We start from the raw sequence: 24,100 nt of genomic DNA on the forward strand, positions 1-24,100 counted from the left end.
CGGTATCAGAACCCTTCATCAGGGGTAAACACTATAGAAATGCTAACACCATACAATCATAGTGTGTGACGTCACAGTGCACAAGAGGCTGTCATCAAACACCAGAGCAGTGCACTGTCTCACGTGGACACCCTGCACGACCCCAGAGTGTAGGTATCAGAACCCTTCATCAGGGGTAGTAAACACTATAGAAATGCTATCACCATACAATCATAGTGTGAGACGTCACAGTGCAGAAGAGGCTGAAATCAAACACCAGAGCAGTGCACTGTCTCACGTGGAAACCCTGCACGACCCCAGAGTGTAGGTATCAGAACCCTTCATCAGGGGTAGTAAACACTATAGAAATGCTATCACCATACAATCATAGTGTGAGACGTCACAGTGCACAAGAGGCGGACATCAAACACCAGAGCAGTGCACTGTCTCACGTGGACACCCTGCACGACCCCAGAGTGTAGGTATCAGAACCCTTCATCAGGGGTAGTAAACACTATAGAAATGCTATCACCATACAATCATAGTGTGAGACGTCACAGTGCACAAGAGGCGGACATCAAACACCAGAGCAGTGCACTGTCTCACGTGGAAACCCTGCACGACCCCAGAGTGTAGGTATCAGAACCCTTCATCAGGGGTAGTAAACACTATAGAAATGCTAACACCATACAATCATAGTGTGAGACGTCACAGTGCACAAGAGGCGGACATCAAACACCAGAGCAGTGCACTGTCTCACCTGGACACCCTGCACGACCCCAGAGTGTAGGTATCAGAACCCTTCATCAGGGGTAGTAAACACTATAGAAATGCTAACACCATACAATCATAGTGTGAGACGTCACAGTGCACAAGAGGCGGACATCAAACACCAGAGCAGTGCACTGTCTCACCTGGACACCCTGCACGACCCCAGAGTGTAGGTATCAGAACCCTTCATCAGGGGTAGTAAACACTATAGAAATGCTAACACCATACAATCATAGTGTGAGACGTCACAGTGCACAAGAGGCGGACATCAAACACCAGAGCAGTGCACTGTCTCACCTGGACACCCTGCACGACCCCAGAGTGTAGGTATCAGAACCCTTCATCAGGAGTAGTAAACACTATAGAAATGCTAACACCATAGAGTGTGACGTCACAGTGCACAAGAGGCTGACATCAAACAGCAGAGCAGTGCACTGTCTCACGTGGACACCCTGCACGACCCCAGAATGTAGGTATCAGAACCATTCATCAGGGGTAGTAAACACTATAGAAATGCTAAAACCACACCACCATAGAGTGTGACGTCACAGTGCACTAGCAGCAACACAGACAATTGTGCCAGGCGTGCACTATTTTACGCTACTATTATACATGACCCTGGAGTAGGACAATGGAACCATGCCCGGAAGACACCATACACACCCCTCAGGGATCAGACCACCGCTGCCCTGATATCCACCAGTGGCACAGAGGACTTGTGTTGGTGAAAACCTGTGCCTGACACTTTTGAGAGTCCGTGCATTTCAACAGTTACTGCACCCCTTCCACAGGGTCCATGAATGTCAATTTGCCGTGGGGCACTGGTGTCCCCCACTCTTAAGAACTAAATACACCCACACCCCCAAACCGACGTGCGCGTGATAGGTGAATCATGAGCACTTTCTGTCAATAAGACTTGTGCACGAGCACACCATTCACAAAACTGCTGTTTGTAAGAGGATGTACAAGACACGTGCTTGCAGAGTACACAACTTTCACAAGTCGACCGGCGCCCTATCACCCACAGCACACAAGACCCTCCCTGGGACAACAGACGGTCGATTCATTCTGCAGTCAGGGTTAAGTAACTCCCAAAAGTGAAAGCATCCAAACAACTCGCACCTCACCACAGTGCAAAGAACTTCCAAGAGAGGGGGTGCAGAGCGCACACACCGTGTGTTCTTCAGCACCCTACACACCAAACACCACAGCCTTTCAGAAGCAGAGCCGGCGCGGCCGCTTGTGTGGACACAAGAACGGCATGGCGCCCGCGCCGTGCACGAAACCTGCGTGCACAGAGCAGATCAAAGGGAAGGAAGAGCAAACAGACACAGCAAACACGGAGAGGAGAGAGAGCACTGCTGGGAGCCAGGCTAGAGGGGCGGGCTGGGCAGCACACGGCCGCCGTGTGAGCAGGGGGCGGTCTGGGTAACACACGGCCGCCGTGGAAGAGGCAGGACAAGGGGGCTTAACTTGCACTCGCAACAAGGTGTGCAAACAGCAACGTGGGTAGCGTTTTACAGGGGCAGAGTGGAGGTACAGGTACCAAGGTGGGCAGACGTCCACAGGGGTACTGTCACCAACGAGGGGGCAGACCTCTGTAGGGGTAGGGTGGAGGCACTGACACCAACGTGTGCAGACTTCTACAGGGGGCAGGGTGGAGGTACATACACCAACGTGGGCAGAATTCAACAGGGGAAGGGTGTGGGGGTACTGACACCAAGATGGGCAGAATTCAACAGGGGAAGGGTGTGGGGGTACTGACACCAAGATGGGCAGAATTCTACAGGGTGTGGAGGTACTGACACCGAGGAGGGCATACCTCTACAGGGGCAGAGTAGACTGACAGAAAACAACATGGGCAGAATATGTTGACAACTTGGGCACAGCTCTAAGTAGGCAGGCTGATGCCACCTTGGGCAGAATTCAACATGAGGAGGCCGGAGGACCGAAAGACAACTGGGCAGAATTGAACAGAGCAGGGTGGAGAGGGAGGGGGGGGACAACGTGGGCAGACCCCAACAGGGCAGTGAGCAGGGCCCGGCCAACAGAAAGTAGAAACTGGTGCAGGAGTTTCCGGAGTGCAGCGCTCACTGCCCCCCGGGCGGCCGCCTCACCCACCCCCGGGGCCCCTTCCAGCGCTCCGGGGCCACTCACCTCCCCGCTCCTCAGTAATCAGCAGCCGTCAAGGGCTCCATGGCGTGGGTCCTGCTCCGGGCGCCTATCCCGGCCCCTGGCACACTGGGTGAGACTGGCAGCTGCGCCGCGGACAAAGCTACAGGAGGCGGCCCCGGCCCGGCTCCGCCCCCGGGGAGGGGCCCCGGGGCCCGGGCAGGGACAAAGAGGGGCTTCATCTGCATGGAGCGGAGGCCACGCCCCTTCGAATGAGAGGCCACGCCCAGGCCATTGAAGAGAAGGGCTCTGTGGGGGCGGGCTCCTGGGTCCTAGAACCCCGGATCATGGTGGGGGAGGGGAAGGCATGTAAGGACTCTGGAAGCAAAGATGAAAGCAGAGCTGCGGCGGTTTCCCTTTCACTTCCCTTTTCCTCCCTGAAGGAGGCTATTTAGGAATAAAGATGATAGCTACGATTGTAGCGGATATATTTTTTATTTGTAATAAATAAATAAAATAGTATCATATGCACGGTATTTGGTTGTTGAAAACTATTTTGAAATATGATTTTCTACAATAAATTGCTTCAGACACAACACCTGCATATTCAATAAAAAGTTGCCCATAGCGCCTGAATTCGATTTTGCTCTCAGCGCTATACTACTCTTTGCAACAGGAGTACAGAGATAAACCCGAAACGCTTGGCTTCATGCCCAACTGTCGCAATGTATTTGATTACTTATACATCTTATAAAGCGCTGTGTGTAACTTTTCGCTAACGAGAGCGCTAGAGAAGAAAAGGCAGCAGCTAGAAGAAAGAGGGAAGGCTGGTTAGAATCCACGTGTTCTGAGTGAGTTCCCCTTGTCTGATATTCATAAATCCCAACCTCTGACCTGACAATGTCATGTCATTTTATGTAGCACCTTTTCTTGTTTAGCGCCTTCTGCCCTAAGTAGGCGCACAATTGAAACATGTGCCATCCCATTTATTTAAATTATAAGAACAATTTAAAGATATTTGTAATGTGTTATTTTCTCTCATATAAACTATATAAAGATTAGGTTTGTATGGGTGTATGTAAATTGCAATTGTAACATGTATTTGTATAGCGCTTACTGTCCATAAAGCATTGCTGAAGCGCTTTGAATGTACACGTAAGCACCAACATTGCATATATATTGGCACTGAAGGCAAATCAATGCGATCACCACAGATTTACCCTGAAAGGGCCGCGCAGAAGACCAGCTGTTGGAAGACAGGGAGCACTCCAAGGGCAAAATGGTTTTTTTTGGCTTTTTTTGCAGGCGCACCAAAAAAAAAACCCGCAAGACTCTGTTGGATTTCTGAAAGTGAAAAGTAGGCCGCCGTCACACAGATTAGCTGTGAAATCTCAGTTCTTGCACTTTAACAGGTTTTGACACCTTCGCTGAATCGCTTGAAATTAAAACAGTCTGAATGAGCTGTTATCGCAATAAAAAGTGTGATTATAAATCAGCGAATGATATTTTATTGCGTCCATTAACAGCAAACCATTTTCTGTTTTCAAATTTACATAAGCTGCGTGTGAAGGCCACCTCTCTTAAAGTATATACAGCAGAGGAGTAATCGGTCTTCATTTGTGAAAGGTCAATTACCATATATCACTTAATTAACAATACCAATGCATCACCTTAATGTTTTCAAGGCGCTACATTACTCTCCCCAATACCAAGGCACAAAATATTGCGATTGCAAAAATGCCCAAGTGAGCACACTGCCTGCCACTACAGCTGAAGGGAAATATATATACTATACACATACGTAAGTGAGATTCCCTCTACTTAACACCACAGCTAAGTACTTTGAAGGTGTATATATTATCAAGGTAGGTAGACGTGGAGTTAATAGTAAATCTACAGGTATGTTTTTACTCTTACTTTCATAAGACAGAGGTGGTTGTGTGTGTTTCTGATTAAATACATACCTATAGAAAGTGGTTCATGCATTTTTATCACGTCAAGTCTTTATTGACAATATTTTATACCCATGTCATCCTCACACTTTACTCTTTAAATTTTACTTTCCCTTCTATGTTTGCTCCTCGTTTTATTAATTTTACTATTTCTCCCTCTTTCAAATGTGTTCTGTCTCCGCCCTTCCCTTTCTTTAATACCCTTACCTCTTGTAACCCCCGCCTTACTCTTATTTTTACTCCCGCCATCCCCATCTATAGTTTCCCCATCCCTCTTACCTGCTCACCTTTCTCTCGATGATGTATGTCTTTTCCAGGAAAACATACTATTTCTATAGAAAAGGCGCATCATTTCGGAGTTTCTTAATTTCGTCAAGCTAACTTCCTCATGTTGGAGGATTGACAAAATGCAAATTTTAAGAAGGAGACAAAAACCTTCTTAATTGGTAAATACCCCGCCTAATGAACACGTGTCATGATTGTCCTTCTACTGACATTGAGCAAGAGTTGAGATTAGGTACTTTCCTATACAACGTATCTATCTGTTGCAATTTCCTTCCCACCTGTAGCTGGTACGTTTACTACTTGTTTCCCTGCATTATGTATCCCCTTTTTTGCCTAATGATCCCTCCCCTCCCTGTGCTCTGGACACCTCCCTTAATACTGCAAAGCGCTCTGATACCCTCACAGGTCTGGTTCGCGCTATATTAAACTTTATAATAAATAAATGTACCGCAATATGAGCCCATATTCTGGAGTTGATTTTTTTGCACAATACTATTAATAACTATTTTTTGAGATAGAGACCCCCCCATTCCAAGGAACTATATACAAATATTGCTATCGCGAGAGGCCTGCGGCGCTTGGACCCAGCCTGGAGTTACTCTTTAGACACAAAGGGAGGTTGATTGTCTTGACCCGGGCACAGGTGGAAGCGTCGCTTCCGCTTCCTGCGCGGAGACGGCTCCGGTGACACTCGGCCCTTCATGCCGCTGAGTGACACCAAGTGTCAGGCTCGGAAATACCCGGTTCGCGCTGCCAGACGGAAGCCACAGAAGGCCTTTGTGTTGACACAGAGGGGTAAGATCACAGCCTTACCTGTGAAGAGCAAAGGGGCTCAGGTACTTGCACCTGAGTGACTCACTCCTCAGCTATGTCTCACATGCACTGAACCGCCTCAGCCTTCTCACCGGAAGAGAAGTGCAGAGCGTGACCTGGGCGTCACCCCTGCCCATGGAGGCCAGTTTGCCATACCACCCGGAAGTGATACAGTAGATTGCCTGGACCTTAGCTGCCCAATCTCAGATGACAGATGGTGAAGCCATTTCATTTCATTTTTCTTTAGTTCGCACTGCGCTCACCACTTACATACCACACCAACAGCTCTTCATCCGGGGTGTTGGGTTCCTAAAATTGGGAGACCATCCATGAAACACCCCTGAGCTCCCCCTCACAGTGAAGGGGTTGTCGCCCTCGGCTGTACTAGGATTTACAGCTGGGAGGGGGTCCCAGACGATGTAGCCTGTCACCTCGGTGTGTGAAGGGATTCAGCCCTTTAAGGTGGGACTTCCTGTGTGGGTACAGTTCTTTGGTGCACGTGTGTCACCATAGTTGTAGGTGGCTTTCAGAGACCCTCGGAGTCGTTTGTTGTGGGCGTGTAGATTAGGGGTTTAGTCTGCGCAGGTCTTTAAACGTTTCCCTCCGGGCCTCCTATCCTGCTTCGAATGAGGTGCACCAGGGGGGCTGTGCGGGGGTCTCACTCCTAGGGCATTAGAGATCGATTGAGGGGCATCGGGTGGGCTTTGCGAGGGGCGCAGAACTCGAAGAACCAAGGACATCAGAGCAGGATTGAGTTACATTGGAAGAGCAGTGTCTGGGTTTTGTACTAAAAGCGCCGAGAAGCCTTTCTGGACCTCTCAGGCGTGGATGGGAGTGGGTCACAGTGTTCGATGAACACCGTGTGTGTTGTACATTTTCACCCTCGTGTGGGACGCGGTCACTAGTGTGCTGCGCATGCGTGGAATAGTGAGAACGTTGCTTTGAAGTGGTCCTCATTGGCGCTATATAAAAGACACATAATTTAGCATAAAGCGCCTAGCTGCCTACAGTATCTGCCTGTTCATCGGCTGTTCTTGACAGCGCACGCCTCCTCTCTGAGCACAGCCTACTCTAAACCACATGCCTGTTTGCCTTAATCCACATTATTGTATTTCTGCACATATACACATTTAAAGACCACAACCTCTCCGTTAAAAGCCAGACCACTGCAACCTGACAGGAGCTCATCCCCTGCAGCTCCTCTGGCAATAGCGCCAACCACTGAATACATTGAAGCGCTGCCCTCCCTCTAAGGGTCACCGCTGACTCCTGTGCTCCACACAGAAACTTGAGAAAATGCATGGAGGGGTTTCCTTGAGTGTAGAAGACTCGTTTCCATAAACCACTGAAGAAAAACATCACTAACCCTGGGTTAGTGCTATCCTATGTAAAGCGCTTCAATGTTTCGTCAGGTGTAGTAAGCGCTATAAAAATGCAATTACAGAACAATGTCTGACGCCACCCTGCACCCCTTGCTCGCCAAGTGTTCCTTTCACTAGCCTCTGTAAGGGCCCCTGAACCCCTAACTGAACATGATGCGCCTTCTGTAATAAATAAATGCACCATCACCAAAGCGTTCAGGCTTCCTTGCGGCCCTTGAAGCACTACATGAAGTCATGGCGGGACCCGGCTGCAAAAGGACCAGGGCGGAAAGAAAAGCCACAAGCTCGATATTACAAGCGCCTTCTACCCCAAAATATTTGAGCATTAGAATTTGAGTCTCACCTGCATTTGTGGCACTTTAGGAAGCACTTCGAAGCTCTCTGGAAATGAATAAACCCCTCTCACAAAGATGATCTGTGGGATCCTTGGGCAGTGGGCTCCTGGGGCAGTGGGGTGTAGGGCAGACCCCCGAGTTTTGCCTGGACATGCCTGGACCTCACCCAGGCAAGTCCCCCAATGTCCTCACAGATGCAAATGACCCCCATCTTTGGCCTCAGGTGCCCCAGAGCATGAATGGGGGGGGGGGGGGGGGGCTCAGGGCATGCCCGGGCAGCACATCTGTAGATCACGGCATGGGGTCACTTCAGCATCTGTTCAGCTGCCCCTCGGGAAGAGGGGCAGGTGCTGGAACGGGCTTCTTTTCTGGCAAGAGGCACTAGATATTAGGATGCACATTCGTTAAAAATAAATATATTTTCAATAAACAAGCTCAGAGTAACACAAAGTCACCATATCCAAATAGGACAAACATTCTTAAACACTACCAAGAATAAAGCGGTTCTCTCTTTGGGCAGGTTGAGAAAAACAGAAATGAAGACAATTTATGATCAATTGAGAGCAATTTAAGTTTTTTAGCTGCTTCTATGAGAGGTCATGCCAGGTTTTCACCCTTTAAATCAGCGGTTCTCATCCTTCGCTCTCAAGAGTGTTTGAGGGACAGATTTGTCTTATTTTAAAGGGAACAGGACGCACAGGTGAGTTTTATTGTTGGAATAGTGACTATTTCACGCCCCCATAAAAAGTCTCTCTTAGAATGGTAAACATGACGCCAGTGCTGTCATGTTCTTAGCAGCCAGGCCTCTGATGTTCTAAAGTTACAAGCCATAACATTTTGTTTTCTTTTTGGTTGCAGGTAATTATTTTACAACAGCGAGCAAATTATCTATTACTACTCGCATAGAACGCACTTTTTTTAAATGCATAAAAAGGGTTTTCTTAAGAACCCATCGCTGGCCCTGCCAAATGCCGGGGGTACAAAGTTTTCATTCCACTTCGTGCCTCTTTCTTCCACCCCCTACACTTCCTGTCTCTTTATCTCATGAATACCGAGGCTGCCTGGTCTTGATTCCACCTCATGCCTCTTTCTTTCACCCCCTACACTTCCTGTCTCTTTATCTCATGAATACCGAGGCTGCCTGGTCTTGATTCCACCTCATGCCTCTTTCTTCCACCCCCTACACTTCCTGTATCTATACCTCATGAACACCGAGGCTGCCTGGTCTTGGTTCCACCTCGTGCCTCTTTCTTCCACCCCCTACACTTCCTGTCTCTTTATCTCATGAATACCGAGGCTGCCTGGTCTTGATTCCACCTCATGCCTCTTTCTTCCACCCCCTACACTTCCTGGCTCTTTATCTCATGAATACCGAGGCTGCCGGGTCGTGATTCCACCTCATGCCTCTTTCTTCCACCCCCTACACTTCCTGTCTCTTTATTTCATGAATACAGAGGCCGCCTGGTCTTGATTCCACTTCATGCCTCTTTCTTCCACCCCCTACACTTCCTGTCTCTTTATCTCATGAATACCGAGGCTGCCTGGTCTTGATTCCACCTCATGCCTCTTTCTTCCACCCCCTACACTTCCTGTCTCTTTATCTCATGAATACCGAGGCTGCCTGGTCTTGATTCCACCTCATGCCTCTTTCTTCCACCCCTACACTTCCTGGCTCTTTATCTCATGAATACCGAGGCTGCCTGGTCTTGATTCCACCTCATGCCTCTTTCTTCCACCCCCTACACTTCCTGTCTTTTTATCTCATGAATACCGAGGCTGCCTGGTCTTGATTCCACCTCATGCCTCTTCCTTCCACCCCCTACACTTCCTGTCTCTATACCTCATGAATACCGAGGCTGCCTGTTCTTGATTCCACCTCATGCCTCTTCCTTCACCCTACACTTCCTGTCTCTTTATCTCATGAACACCAAGGCCGCCTGGTCTTGATTCCACTTCATGCCTCTTTCTTCCACCCCCTACACCTCCTGTCTCTTTATCTCATGAATACCGAGGCTGCCGGGTCGTGATTCCACCTCATGCCTCTTTCTTCCACCCCCTACACTTCCTGTCTCTTTATCTCATGAATACAGAGGCCGCCTGGTCTTGATTCCACTTCATGCCTCTTTCTTCCACCCCCTACACTTCCTGTCTCTTTATCTCATGAATACCGAGGCTGCCTGGTCTTGATTCCCCCTCCTGCCTCTTTCTTCCACTCCCTACACTTCCTGTCTCTTTATCTCATGAACACCGAGGCTGCCTGGTCTTGATTCCACCTCATGCCTCTTTCTTCCACCCCCTACACTTCCTGTCTCTTTATCTCATGAATACCGAGGCTGCCGGGTCGTGATTCCACCTCATGCCTCTTTCTTCCACCCCCTACACTTCCTGTCTCTTTATCGCATGAATACCGAGGCTGCCGGGTCGTGATTCCACCTCATGCCTCTTTCTTCCACCCCCTACACTTCCTGTCTCTTTATCTCATGAATACCGAGGCTGCCGGGTCGTGATTCCACCTCATGCCTCTTTCTTCCACCCCCTACACTTCCTGTCTCTTTATCTCATGAATACCGAGGCTGCCTGGTCTTGATTCCACCTCACGCCTCTTTCTTTCACCCCCTACACTTCCTGTCTCTTTATCTCATGAATACCGAGGCTGCCTGGTTTTGATTCCACCTCATGCCTCTTTCTTCCACCACCCTACGCTTCCTGTCTCTTTATCTCATGAATACCGAGGCTGCCTGGTCTTGATTCCACCTCATGCCTCTTTCTTCCACCACCCTACGCTTCCTGTCTCTTTATCTCATGAATACCGAGGCTTCCTGGTCTTGATTCCACCTCACGCCTCTTTTTTTCACCCCCTACACTTCCTGTCTCTTTATCTCATGAATACCGAGGCTGCCTGGTTTTGATTCCACCTCATGCCTCTTTCTTCCACCACCCTACGCTTCCTGTCTCTTTATCTCATGAATACCGAGGCTGCCTGGTCTTGATTCCACCTCATGCCTCTTTCTTCCACCCCCTACACTTCCTGTCTCTTTATCTCATGAATACCGAGGCCGCCTGGTCTTGATTCCACCTCATGCCTCTTTCTTCCACCACCCTATAGCTCCTGTCTCTTTATCTCATGAATACCGAGGCTGCCTGGTCTTGATTCCACCTCACGCCTCTTTCTTCCACCCTACACTTCCTGTCTCTTTATCTCATGAATACCGAGGCTGCCTGGTCTTGATTCCACCTCATGCTGTTAAAAAGGGTTCCAAAGACAACCGGTAACCAAAAACCCTTTTATGTTGCCCGGCGGTATCGCCTCTATGACCCACCAATACTAATCAATGAAGAAGCAGGCGCTGGAGACTGGAAGGCGGGAAACGAGGATTTTATTCTCTCCGGAGGAGAACACATCAATTCAGACAGCAAGTATCGTCACGAGGTGCTCTAACCACATCTCTGAGGCCTGGCCTCTTATACTAGAGTTTACGACCTTTATTGCACATAACACATTCTCGCAATACTTTAGAACTTGAAAGAACATCCTCGGAATCTCCCCTTCAGACCCGTTCCCACACACATTTACAGTTGGATTCCCCACCCCGGTCACAACAGGTGATGGTTGTCGCACAGCAGGGCATTCCGCCGATTCACGGAATGCATGGGGTTTGATCGAATCTCATGGGGTGGGGGCTTTGATCGGTTCGGGGATCTTTTGATGGGGAGGGGAAGCTTCCTACTGTACGGGTAATAAACAGTATCCGCAGGGCCAGGTGGCGGCTTGGGAACAAGGAAGACAAACGGGGACACAGGAAAAGGGGGTTTGCATCAAAAGGGTTTGAGGCCATGAAAGGAATGAGGGGAGGTGTCGCGCTGGGAACAGGATGGGATTCCGTGGTGAAGCTGCGCTGGAGAGGGGTTTATGACCCAAGGCATGAGAGAGCGGGGGTTGTCAGCGTGCGGGGGGAATGCTTGCGAGGTTAAGAGAGAGAGAGACGCGCTGGCTATCAGCGAGGGGCAGGAAGGCCATGGTGCTCAAAATGGCTGCCGCTTACGCGCACGAATGGACTTGAAAAAGGGGCAAGATGGCGCCGATAATGTTGACGTTTTGCAGTCTAATCTTTAACAGTCCTCCCTTTTCAACATATCTTAGCCAACTTGCTTACTCAATGTCAATTTTCATCAAATTCCTAACCTCGGCATCATATATCGCTCTCATACGTTCGTTTTCAAAGTCCACAGTCTTAGGGCAAATACAATTTGCACATAATGAACACAGAGGTGGCAGACATTGAATTCCTAAGCATAGACTGCACATCACAACTACAGGAATCAGGATAATGGTGAACAGTCTCCAACCCCAGTTCTTAACGGTGTTCCAGAACCAACCACCAAGCGACCATTCTTCTTGTTCCTGGTGTACTTCTGAAGAGAGTCTGTGAAGATGTTCGATGGCCTTGTACACTGAGGGTGAGTTGTCCGGTATGTATGTACAGCAGCTGGACCCAATGATGCGGCATGCTCCACCACGGTCCGCAAGAACCACATCCAGGACAAGGCGGTTCTGGAGGGCCACCAAGCGGACCGCTTGAAGTTCAGCGGTGTTGTTAGCAAGGATACCAGCCGTGATGTTCATTGTTGTCTCAACTGCTTGAGTCAGATGTCGGATGGCACGGCTGTTTGCCATCGGGCCCCAGAGGGGGACTAGTCCTTTCATAGCATCGATGAATTGCGCTCCTGTTGAATCGGCTTGTTCGATGTCCTTGGCTCGTTTTTGTCTGTGATGATTTGCTGGTGCCACATAAGTCGGAGGAAGGATGAAAGAAATGAAACAAGTGCCCCCCCAGCCTTTGGGGAGCCAGGTGTAAGCCTTCGTGCCGCAGACGAAATACATGTTTGGAGATGCCACAAAGGAAGGTGGGTCGACAGAGTCCAGAGTCCTAGAAAACCGGCAGGCACTGTGACCTACCAGCTGAGTCCCAAGCCCTTCCATGCACATGTGGCCGGTGACGTTGATGACTGACAGGGCCACAGTCAGGGTGGCAGCCGTTCGTTTTCGCAGGTAGGAGAAGGTGGTTCTGGTTGGATTATTGAACACTTGCATTTCAACTTGTTCTTTAGGAGGGATGTCCAAGTGGATTGTGTTGTTGTTGGTCTGCGGGCAGAAGTGTGTCTTTGTTCTGTTCCGCCAGACCCCGTGGTAGAAATGCGTTACGGTTTTGCTGGAGGTGGCATTGTCTTTAAAGCTTTCTTGCAGAAGCATCAGCCAGGCAAGACAGGAGCCGTGAACTGAGAAAGGTGAAGGGATGAATGGTATCGAATGTCCAGTGGCGTGGGGTAGCAACCCACAGATCCAACAGTTGGTGGCATTGGTGGCAAGGTTGTGCTGGTGAAGTAGTTGCACGAAGGAGTTGTTCCAAAATTCCTTTCGCCTCTCTCTGAGTTGGGGAGAGAGCGAAATCAGATAATGTTCCTTCATGGTGGTAGGCTGGACAGTGGTCAAGAAGGTTTCGTGAGCAGGTGCATTTTCTTCCACAATCCAAAGTGTGGTCATGAGGAGAAAGCAGAAGAGGATTGTGATGAAGAGCGCAATAGTCTTTGGGCTATGGAGTCTGTCTGCTTTTGGGTTTCTGCGGTGGGTATTTCCTGTTTCCTTCATCATCTTCTTATTTGGCGCTTCCATCATCTTCTTATCTGGCGCTTCCATCATCTTCAAGGGGCTCGGTAGCGGGCAGAACCACAGACTTTGTTTTGCTTCTCTCCGGGTAACCCTTGGTAGTGTTTAGGTCACCGTTCTGAGATTTAACTCAGTCCGTGGTCTACTTAGCCGAGACTCCCTCCTTTCGACGCAGGAAATACCCTTCTTTCGATGGCACCGTGGGATCAGAGAATTTTGAAAGTTCAAGTGTGTCGGTATCAGGATAGCAGGTTAGTGATGGTCGGTCCTTGTTCAGGAGCTCTTCTTGGTTGTCGATGTTTTCGGTCGAGGTCAGGGTCGAGGAGATCTTCTTACAGTGGTGTGCATGCAGCCAGTTGCGTTTTCCCTCCACCCGTAGTGCTGTTCGGGTGGTGATGAGGACTTGCCAGGGGCCCGTCCACCGGGGTTCCAGACTCTTGGCACGCTGAAAATTCCGGATTAGGACGAAATCCCCAGGCTGAATGGTGTGTCCGGGACCCCTGGAAGTGTCAGGGATGGCATGCAGCACCTGTTGATGGATAACAGACAGCGTTTTAGTCAACTGACATAAGTAATCAGACATTAGGACGTCCGGGACGTCATGAATGGAAGTTGGTTTCGGTGCAGACCAGACATTCATAGGCCGGCCGAAAACAACCTCGTATGGCGTCAAGTGGTGTTTGGTGGGGGTGGAACGCATTGAAAGCAACGCCAGGGGGAGTGCGTCTGGCCATTTCAGTCCTGTGGTAGCCACTATTTTGGCCAATTTTAGTTTCAGTGTGGCGTTATGTCGTTCGACTAGCCCAGCAGATTGGGGGTGGAAGACTGCGTGGAACTTTTGTTTTACACCCAACCCCTTCAAAATGAGTTGGATAACTTCGGCTACGAAGTGGGGGCCATTGTCGCTCCACAAAATTCGGCAAAGGCCGAAACGGGGGAAAAACTCCTTTAACAGTACTTTTGCTGTGGCCATAGCAGTGTTGTCACGGGTTGGATATGCTTCCACCCATTTGCTAAATGCGCATACCACCACAAGTACATATTTCAGGCCTTGACATCTGTCTAGTTGGATGTAGTCCATCTGCAGGACTTCAAATGGGTGATTCGGGACCCCGAACCCTCCCCGGGGTACTACAGTTCCTTTCCCGGGGTTGTGTTGCAAGCATATCAAACATTGTTGGACCAGGCGTTTGGCGGACTCTGTGATCTTATCATTGTGCCAAACTCTGGAGACAAGTTCAATCATGGGGGCTGATCCTATGTGGGCAGGGGAATGTGCCATAGTCAGTATGGGAATCAGGTATGAGTCAGGTAACAACCATTTGTTTGTGTCTTTTGTCCGCCAGCAGCCTTCGTCATCTTTCAATCCCACCCGTGTCCATTCAGCCAGTTCGTGTTGTGTGCTAGCCATTTGAATGTCTCTGATAGTGTCCCTAGCGTCAGACCATTTTTCTGCTTGTGACCTGGTCACGTACATGCGTGTTGTCGTCCTATTTTCAGCTGTTGCTCGGGCAGTGAGGTCGGCTAGTGCATTTCCCTGTCCAATAATGTCTGTCACCTTTTTGTGTGCCTGGCATTTGATGACTGCAAGCTTTTTGGGGAGAAGGACGGCTTCGATCAAGGCGGAGACTAGGTCCCCGTGCAAAATGGGGGTGCCGTGTAAGGTCAAGAATCCCCTCTCCCTCCAAAGGAGCCCAAAATGGTGAACCACCCCGAAGGCGTACTGGCTGTCGGTGTAAATGTTTGCTGTGGTTCCTGCTGCTAGGAGACAGGCTCGTGTCAGGGCAACCAGTTCCGCTGCCTGGGCAGATCGTTGCGTTATGCGGGCTGTCTCGACTACAGTTCGAGCTGTGGTGACTGCATAGGCAGCTGAAGTGGTGCCATCGGGGAGTTTGATGCAAGAACCGTCCACCCACAGCTCTCCGTCGGGGTCGGGGAAAGCCGTGTCTCTGAGGTCAACTCTACTTCTGGTCTGTTCGTCTGTGAGGGTCACACAGTCATGTATAGGGTGCGCATTGGGATCGTTTTCTGGTAAGGGCAGCAGGGTTGCTGGGTTCAGTGTGGTGCATCTCTTCAGAGTGATGTGGGGTGCGAGCAGAGTCAGTTCGTATCCTGTCAATCGTGCACTCGTCAAGTGTTGCGTTTTGGTTTGGTTTAGGAGGGTGTCAACTGCATGGGGTACCAGTACTGTGAGGGAATTTGAGAGCACGATCCCCTCACTCTGTCGGATAGAGATCGCAGCAGCAGCTACGGCTCGAAGGCAAGCAGGCAGGGCTCTGGCTACAGGGTCAAGAGTGGCTGAGAAGTAAGCGCATGGTCGTTGCTTTGAGCCGATGGACTGGGTCAGGACAGATAAAGCGCACCCCTCCCTTTCATGGGTGTAAAGGGAGAAGGGCTTCGTGTAATCGGGTGTACCCAACACAGGGGCCGAGCAGAGGGCATCCCGTAGTTGCATGAAAGAAGCCTGACACTCAGGGGTCCAAGGGAGTGGGAGAGGGATGTCCTTTGCTAACAATGAAAGCAGTGGTTTTACTACAAGGCTAAAGTTGGGCAACCACTGTCGGCAGAAGGAGGTGAGGCCTAGTAGGGAGCGGACCTGTTTCTGGGTCTTAGGGACGGGGGTGTCGAGAATGGTTTGGATCCGGTCAGGAGTCAGTTTCCTTCCGTCTTTGGACAAAAGGTGGCCTAGGTAAGTGACCTGGGGTTGGTAGAATTGCAACTTCTTCTTAGAGACCTTGTGGCCATTTTCTGCAAGGAAATGCAGGAGTTGAATGGTGGCTGTGACAGCTAATGGAGTGGTGTCGGCTGCCAAGAGGATGTCATCGACATATTGTACTAATACCACTCCATCGGGTAACTGGACTTGATCCAGTTGTCTCTTGAGGGCCTGGCTGTAGATGCTAGGGCTTTCTGTGTAGCCCTGGGGTGCTCGGCAGAACCTATATGAGCGGGCTTTTAGGGTGAAACCGAAGAGATATCGGCTGTCTGGGTGGATGGGGATGGAAAAGAATGCGTTTTTGAGGTCAATGACAGTGAAGGTGGTGGCAGTGGAGGGAATCAAAGTCAGGATGGTGGTAATGTCCGAGACCACAGGGTACTGGGGTACCACCACTTTGTTGATCTCTCGAAGGTCAATGATGAAGCGGTATGCTTTCTCATCTCCTTCTCCCTGTTTCTTAATGATGGGCAAGATTGGGCTGTTGCAAACGTTGCTAACTACTTCCTCTACCACTCCTGCGTCTATCAGTGATTGGATGATTTCTACCAATGCCTTCTCGCCTTCGGGCGATATCCGATATTGTGGAAGTTTTGGGAGTGCTGCATCTGGTCGAACAGTGATGTGCACTGGGCCAATCATCATGCGCCCTACATCCGAATCCGTTTTGGCCCACAGATACGGAGGCAGAGTGTCAAGCAGGGAAGTGTCAGCGTCGGTGATGGAAAACATGTGTCTGGGGGGGCAATGCCTAAGCAGAACAGGATTGTCGTAAAGGAAAACTCGGACTCCATCTTGAGAACATCTAATCGTTGCTCGGAAGTGTTTCAATAAGTCGAGTCCCATAATTGCGTCAGGGCTATTGGAGGAGAGCAAAAACGTGGTGTCAGTGGTGTTGTTTTCTAAGTCAAAGAGGAGTGGGGCGGACAAAGGGTTAGTGGAGGGCGTCCCATCGAAACCTGTCGATGTTATTAGTAAGCCAGACAAGGGTGCCCTTGGAATCAGTCGTTTAGATAATGCACTACGTGTTGCGCCAGTGTCTACCAGGAATGGTGACTTTGTACCCAAGACCTTAGCAGTGACATAAGGGCCTTGCTGGTCAACATGGAGCTCGACTGGATCCCTCCCTTGCCCTAGGCAGTCCTATGCAAAGTCATGAACGTCATCGTAGTCAGATTGCTGGCATTGGTTCTGTCGGGGTCGATCAAATGTGTTTGGTCTACTGGATCTATCATTAGTTGCATTGTTTGGGGGCCCTCGCTGTGGTCCCCTATTTCTTGGTTCGTTTGCTGAATCTCTAGGATCTCTATTTCTGGTGAGTTCCAAAAGAACCGGGCACTGAGATTTCCAGTGGCCCGATCCTTTACAGAAGGCACACTGGTCTTCTCTAATGTCTGTACGTCCAATGTGGGGAGTTGAAGCACGGTCTTTGGGAGGTGCCGTTTTAGGGACATTCATCTGATGGTTTCCTCGGTATTGGTCTCGTCCCAGAGTCACCCCTTGTAGTTGAGCTATCATCACCCTCTCTTTTAATTCTTTCTTCTTCCTCTCTGTTGTTCTATCGTTTTCGTTTTTCTGATGTTCATAATATTGGGCCATCTGGAGGATAGCCGTAGGTTTGGAGGCTGCCCAACTACTTTCACTGGCCTGCAGTTTCTGCGAGACCTCCGGTGATAAGCCCTTAACGTAATTCTGGACAAACAGATGGTGTCCGGTTGCAGTGGTCAGGTCCTGGCCGCTGTAATCGGAGAACACCGTTTCAAACCGGGAGAAGTATTCCGATACATCCTCCTGAGGTTTTTGGCGACAAGCCGTTACTATCGACCAGTCCACTTTCTTTTCTGGGATCAGGGTTTTTAATTTCTGCACGATTTTATCCGGGAGGTCTAAAATGGCTTTTAAAGGCTTTTGTCCGGGTTCTCGTTGTCTGTCTATGCCATCAAGTTGTGACCAGTTATGTCCAAACAGCTCAGAGTGGTCGACTTTCCGGATTTGCTTCCACACATCAGCTGGTAGACATAACCCGAAAAACAAGTCGATGTCAGCTAGAGTCATAATCGTCGAACCTAGGGCCGTACCCAACTCAGTATAGAAGGCAGTGGGGTTTTTACGTAGGTCAGGCAGAGATTTCCGGAAGGTCAGAATCTCTTGCCGGTCCCATGGTTGGTAGACCCAATTGTATACTACCCTTCCCTTTGCATCTTTGTTGTTTGCGTCATCGTGAGTCCCTTCACCTCGTGGAGGAACCCAGTAAGGGGCAGCCTCTCGTATCGGCATCATAGTGTTAGGTCGTTCAGTTTGTAGGTCGGTTGCTACAGATGTAGTGGATTCGATTTTTGATTTTTGTTCAGTGAGGTGGCGGAGAACCTTAAGCGTACGCGTAAGGAGGTCCGTCACATCACTCTCACTCTCATCCCCGATATCAACCTTCCGGTACAGAGTCGTTAGGCTCTGTGGACCTTTTTCTTGATATCGGTCCTCGTATGCATTTAAGACGTGGTAACACAGTTGTACAGTAAAGTGTCGTCTGTGACTCCCAGTATAAGAATTAAACACATCCGTGACGGACTCTTCATCCTCCCTCTTCTCTACCAGTATCTTTGCTATCTTGTCGACCCCTGCTCGTTCATGTTTGCTTAGTCTATATGCTCTAACAGGACCAACCCTTCGGGCTTCTGGGTCGCCCGGCGTTGTCGTTTGCGTAACATCTAATACGAGGAGTTCAGCCGGCACGGAGGCCATGGGGGCTGAAGCCGTGGGGCTACTCTCGCTGGTACCTGGGGATAGTGGGTGTTGGGCTAAGGGTTGGGAAGGGGCATATGGAGGGGGCATGTGGATGATCGGAGGACCTAGCAGCAGATCATCGTTGGTTCGCTGCTTTGAGTGTAATTCAGGGTAGAGCGCGGAGGGGGTTCTAACCAGACACTGGCTTGATGTTTCTATTTCTAGCTTCTGTTTGGTATCCTCTCTTTCTTTTATCTCTTTCTCTAGTTTCTGAGCCGCTAGGTGGGCTGCTTTCCGCAGCTCTTTTCCCAACCTACTCTCAGTTCTCTTTTTGCGTTGTTCGGCCTCTTTTCGCCACATGCCGAAGCTGTCAAGCATAGTGGACGTCGTCTTGTTTTTACCAAGGGCTGTTTCTAGTGCGATTATTCTATCGTCTTCGAAGGATCCTATCAGTGGTGTAGAAAATAAATACAAACTTGGTGAACATTATCGGCGCCATCTTGCCCCTTTTCCAAGCCCATTCGTGCGCGTAAGCGGCAGCCATTTTTAGCACCATGGCCTCCCTGCCCCTCGCTGATAGCCAGCGCGTCTCTCTCTCTCTCTTAACCTCGCAAGCATTCCCCCGCACGCTGACAACCCCCGCTCTCTCATGCCTTGGGTCATAAACCCCTCTCCAGCGCAGCTTCACCACGGAATCCTATCCTGTTCCCAGCGCGACACCTCCCCTCATTCCTTTCATGGCCTCAAACCCTTTTGATGCAAACCCCCCTTTTCCTGTGTCCCCGTTTGTCTTCCTTGTTCCCAAGCCGCCACCTGGCCCTGCGGATACTGTTTATTACCCGTACAGTAGGAAGCTTCCCCTCCCCATCAAAAGATCCCCGAACCGATCAAAGCCCCCACCCCATGAGATTCGATCAAACCCCATGCATTCCGTGAATCGGCGGAATGCCCTGCTGTGCGACAACCATCACCTGTTGTGACCGGGGTGGGGAATCCAACTGTAAATGTGTGTGGGAACGGGTCTGAAGGGGAGATTCCGAGGATGTTCTTTCAAGTTCTAAAGTATTGCGAGAATGTGTTATGTGCAATAAAGGTCGTAAACTCTAGTATAAGAGGCCAGGCCTCAGAGATGTGGTTAGAGCACCTCGTGACGATACTTGCTGTCTGAATTGATGTGTTCTCCTCCGGAGAGAATAAAATCCTCGTTTCCCGCCTTCCAGTCTCCAGCGCCTGCTTCTTCATTGATTAATATTGGTGGGTCATAGAGGCGATACCGCCGGGCAACATAAAAGGGTTTTTGGTTACCGGTTGTCTTTGGAACCCTTTTTAACAATTGGCGTCCCAAACGTGGGGCCCATCAGCGACTCGTGGATCCAGTGGGAGAGGTCCTGACGACAGAGTGAACGACTGCAACGATCGGAAGGTACCCTGTCCGATAGACCCTCGTCTGACAGCCGATCATCCGAACTTCACTGGTTCCGAACAGACCTCTCTCGAGTGATCTACGGTCCTGACTGGGAACCATCAGGAGTGCCACAAGAATTACGAAGAGAAGAGGACGATCGGGCGCTGGATTCGGAAGACGAGAAACTGTCCATGCGGTCCGGGTAAGATCGTGTAAACACGACGAATTGCGAAAGTGATAGATAGTTGAAAGTGATTGATAATTGTTGAGAAAATACTAGTATTACTTTTTGTTAATTTATTGGAGATTCACTGTCTACAAACGGAGAAACAACAGGCTCTCCCTTTATAAACAGCGAAGGATAGGTACGCACCCGTCGGACCTATCTTTCTCCCCCACTGAACAATTGCCCCTTCCCCCTATTGATTAACTGTTATAAATTGTTTTCTGGAGATTCTCTGTCTGCAAACAGGGAAAAATAGGTCCCCTCTTTGCAGATAGTGAAAGGGTAGGTGACGCGAACTTTTGCGAGCCTACTTATTCTCCCCATTGACCATATTGATTTTTTATTTTTGACCTAACATTGATTGATTGCTCAGAATTGGTTCATGAGGTATTCACTACGTGCAAACAACGTAGAATAGAAATATTCTGTCTAGTCTTTGCGCGCAGTGATAAGATAGGTAGTGCTGACTATTATCCCATTGTGATCCGTCATGCCTGTCTTCTCCCCACTGGTCAATAGCCTGTTTAACCCGGACCGCTTATTAGAGATGAACCATCCGGCTCCGCTGGAAGGCACCCCTAATAAGGACATGTTCATGAAGCATGGATTAATTGCTATAGCCTATAGTGAGCTGTGGCATAAATATACGAAAAGGGATCGAGAAAGACAGTGGCCACTGAGAGGATCCTTTGATCTCGACAAAATAGAAACAGTAGAAATAGCCCTTCGTAGGAATGAAACAACACCTATTATGCTCGATAGTCTCGGTATGTGGCGCAAAGAAGCCACGCAACGAAGGGAAGGCGACGAATTTAGAAAAGGTGAAGGGACACGACGAACAACCCTCCAAACGTCTAGTAGGCAAAGGGAAGGGCCAGCGATGGCACAGCCCCGAGGAGTAGACATGAAAAGCGAATGGTGTAAAGGGATGTGCCGACAAGCCAACCCCGGAACACAACGACCCGAAGGTAATCCCCCGACATTACGCACAGGACGGACAGATTTAAAACAAAACCAATGTGCTTTCTGTAAATGTCTTGGACACTGGAAAGCCCAATTCCCGACTCTGCAAAGCATAGGTAAGAATGGAGGGTTGACAGAAAGGACGGACCGACAGAAAGGAAAAAGACGTGAGATAAAAACCAATCAGACTAGTGCAGACAGAACAGACAGGACCACCCCGTTCGATTATGCTCGGTGGCACAGATTTCGTCAGACCAATTTTAACGACATGTTAGAGTTCTGGGACTGATTGCTCTCTGTTGCTCCCCCACTCTGAAAAACAAACACAACTGCAGGTCAGTGTAAACAACCCCCCCGTTAGAGAAAAGATTCAAGAAAGCCAAGCGTCTATTATATAACTTAGGATTTAATTACGGTAAAACACACAACCAACAGTAAATAGAATAACTAGTAGAACTCTCTAAAAAGCAAACTTGACTAATAGGAAAAATACAAAACATGTTATGCTCACTCCGGAAGTCCTCGAAATGTAACAGTTCGATGGTCCCGCCCATCCGAAACACATAGCACGTGTGGGGCGGGGCCTGCCAGCAACCATGGGCCAAAAAGAGATCGCTGGCGAGAAGGTACTGGAGACTCCACCAAGCAGGCAATGAAATGGTCTTCCCATACTGCCCTTCCAGGGATGGCGTCCCCCGGGCCGCGAGTAGGGAGGGGGCGGATGAAAATGACCCCCTCCCTCGTATCTCCTGGTCCGGCCATCACGAATTCCTCCATCGAACGGATGCAGGGTGGGCAGGGAGGAGGAGGCGACGCGGACGAGCCTCTTCCACCTCCACAGGTAGGAGGCTTCCCTGCCCTGGCCCGCGCCAATGTCCTCCAGCCGGGCGACGGCCATATACCTACGCTGCACAGGAAATATAATGCCCGACTGGTATATTTTCTCAGCACAGGACATACAAGACCCGGCTGGTATACTTGCGTAGTACAGGACATACAATGTCCGACGGGCATATTTACGGAGCACCGGATGTACAGTGGTCCCCCAAGAGTCGGAATCAGGGGTGTAGGGTGGTCATCATGTGCGCCCCTGATTCCAAGAGACGGCGTAGGATGCACCGGGAGAGGAAGACGGCACGGTGAGCCTCCCTCACCTCCCCAGATGAAGGCTCCACTGCTGCACCCTGGCGCCCCGAACCAAAATGTCCTGCTCCAGCAACAGGATGCTCCGTCTTTCGCCATCACAAGAAGTTTCTTCCTCTCCTGATAGATACGACGAAGGGCGGTTGCTGCAGGGCCTCAAAATGGCGTCTGGGCCCTCGAAAGGCGGGTCTAGGCCGCTGGAGTAACTTTGTCCGAAATTGCAACTCGGGCGCTTGCCCACCTGGGCGCAAACCCCCACCATCGACAAACATCCCCTCGACTTTGAAGATTCTACCAAAGTCCCAAGAGCCCTCGGCCCCTTCAGGCTTCCGGTGAGGAACAGTTGCATTGATCTCAAATGAAATAACCACGGCACAGCAACAAGATGGCGGTGCTCTCGTGTCTGCATCAGCTTCCGTCTGAACCACCCAGGAACATTATGGGCTAACGAACTCGAGCAAGTTCCGGCTGAACATCAACATGACCCGGTAAGAGAGACTTTACCCCCTCCCTCTCTTGATTGACGGTCCACACCACCAGCCCCTTTGTTAGCACAGTTTTCTTTTGGACTACCGAAAGGGACTCTGGTCCAACCGCCAATTGGCGGGGATATTTTGCCCCTGATGCTACTTCCGGACTAAACCGGCCTCGCCCAAAATGGCGCTGGTATCAATGGAAACTAACGGATGCCTCGTGGTGTTCCTTAGCTAATGAAACTTGATGTACTAAAAATATATATATATATATATACGAACCATTGCGCACTCGGTGTTAAAGGGAGGTGGGTTCACTTGGCGAACATTTAAGAAGGGTTCCGTAAGATGTTGATTTCCATGAACACTTTATTTTTGATATTTGTTGTAACTGATACATAACATCGCGTATGATGCACACCCGCGGTTTACATCTAGGAAATGTGATTACGATGAGCTTGACTGTGTTTCCATCTATGAACTGAAATGCCCCTGATTCCTTCGTCACGCAATGAAATGTTTTTGGTTACTTGCAAATAATTAATTAGACCTTTTTACATGTTCTTGTGCTGCAAAATAACCCCCTACTGTATGTGCTTCCATCGACGACATGTCAGGCCAAAATACGAATTGCGCTCTCACATTTCACGTACTGAATAATTCTACAAATAAAAGTCTTAAAAAGCTATGGATAGGCATCGCGTACTTTTGTAAATACGGGTATCGGTGGGAGGGTTTTTCTGTGCGCAACTGTTCTGCTCTCTTTTTAAGGTTATCCGAGAAATGATTGTTCGGCCCTGGGTTGATGGTCAAATCGAAGGTATGATACGCTGCCTCCAAGATATGCGACTAAGCTCAGGAACTGACGTATGAAGAAGGACCTCGACTTCAGAGAATGGGTAAAGTAAAATGGTGTGATTGATAAATTGTTATAAGGATATGGTGGTCGAAGGTACTAAGGTACAGGGTTGAACGAAGAACTGGTATGCCTTAAGAACATCACAGCTTTGGGAATGATTTAGGGATCCCGATGACCGGATACATCTACGAAACCGGGTACCTCGCGCTAGGCACCTCTGATTCCTCTTTTTAGCGTTTTTCACTACACACGATCCTTAATGCCATCCTCGAACCTCCCCATGAACCACCTATCACA

At 49.6% G+C, this 24,100-nt stretch overlaps 1 protein-coding gene across 1 annotated transcript in view; it reads right to left on the reverse strand.

The window, feature by feature from the left end:
• The window catches only part of LOC147673188 (ectoderm-neural cortex protein 1-like), a 29,708-nt gene extending 26,669 nt beyond the window's left edge, over positions 1–3,039 (reverse strand). The window contains exon 1 of the mRNA XM_086946974.1: positions 2,908–3,039. The gene's annotated coding sequence lies outside the window, so the exon portion shown is untranslated. The remainder of the gene's footprint in view (positions 1–2,907) is intronic.
• Positions 3,040–24,100: the final 21,061 nt, after the last annotated feature.

The sequence above is a fragment of the Lissotriton vulgaris genome, chromosome 12, assembly GCF_964263255.1.
Source record: "Lissotriton vulgaris chromosome 12, aLisVul1.2, whole genome shotgun sequence".
Taxonomy (NCBI): Eukaryota; Metazoa; Chordata; class Amphibia; order Caudata; family Salamandridae; genus Lissotriton; species Lissotriton vulgaris.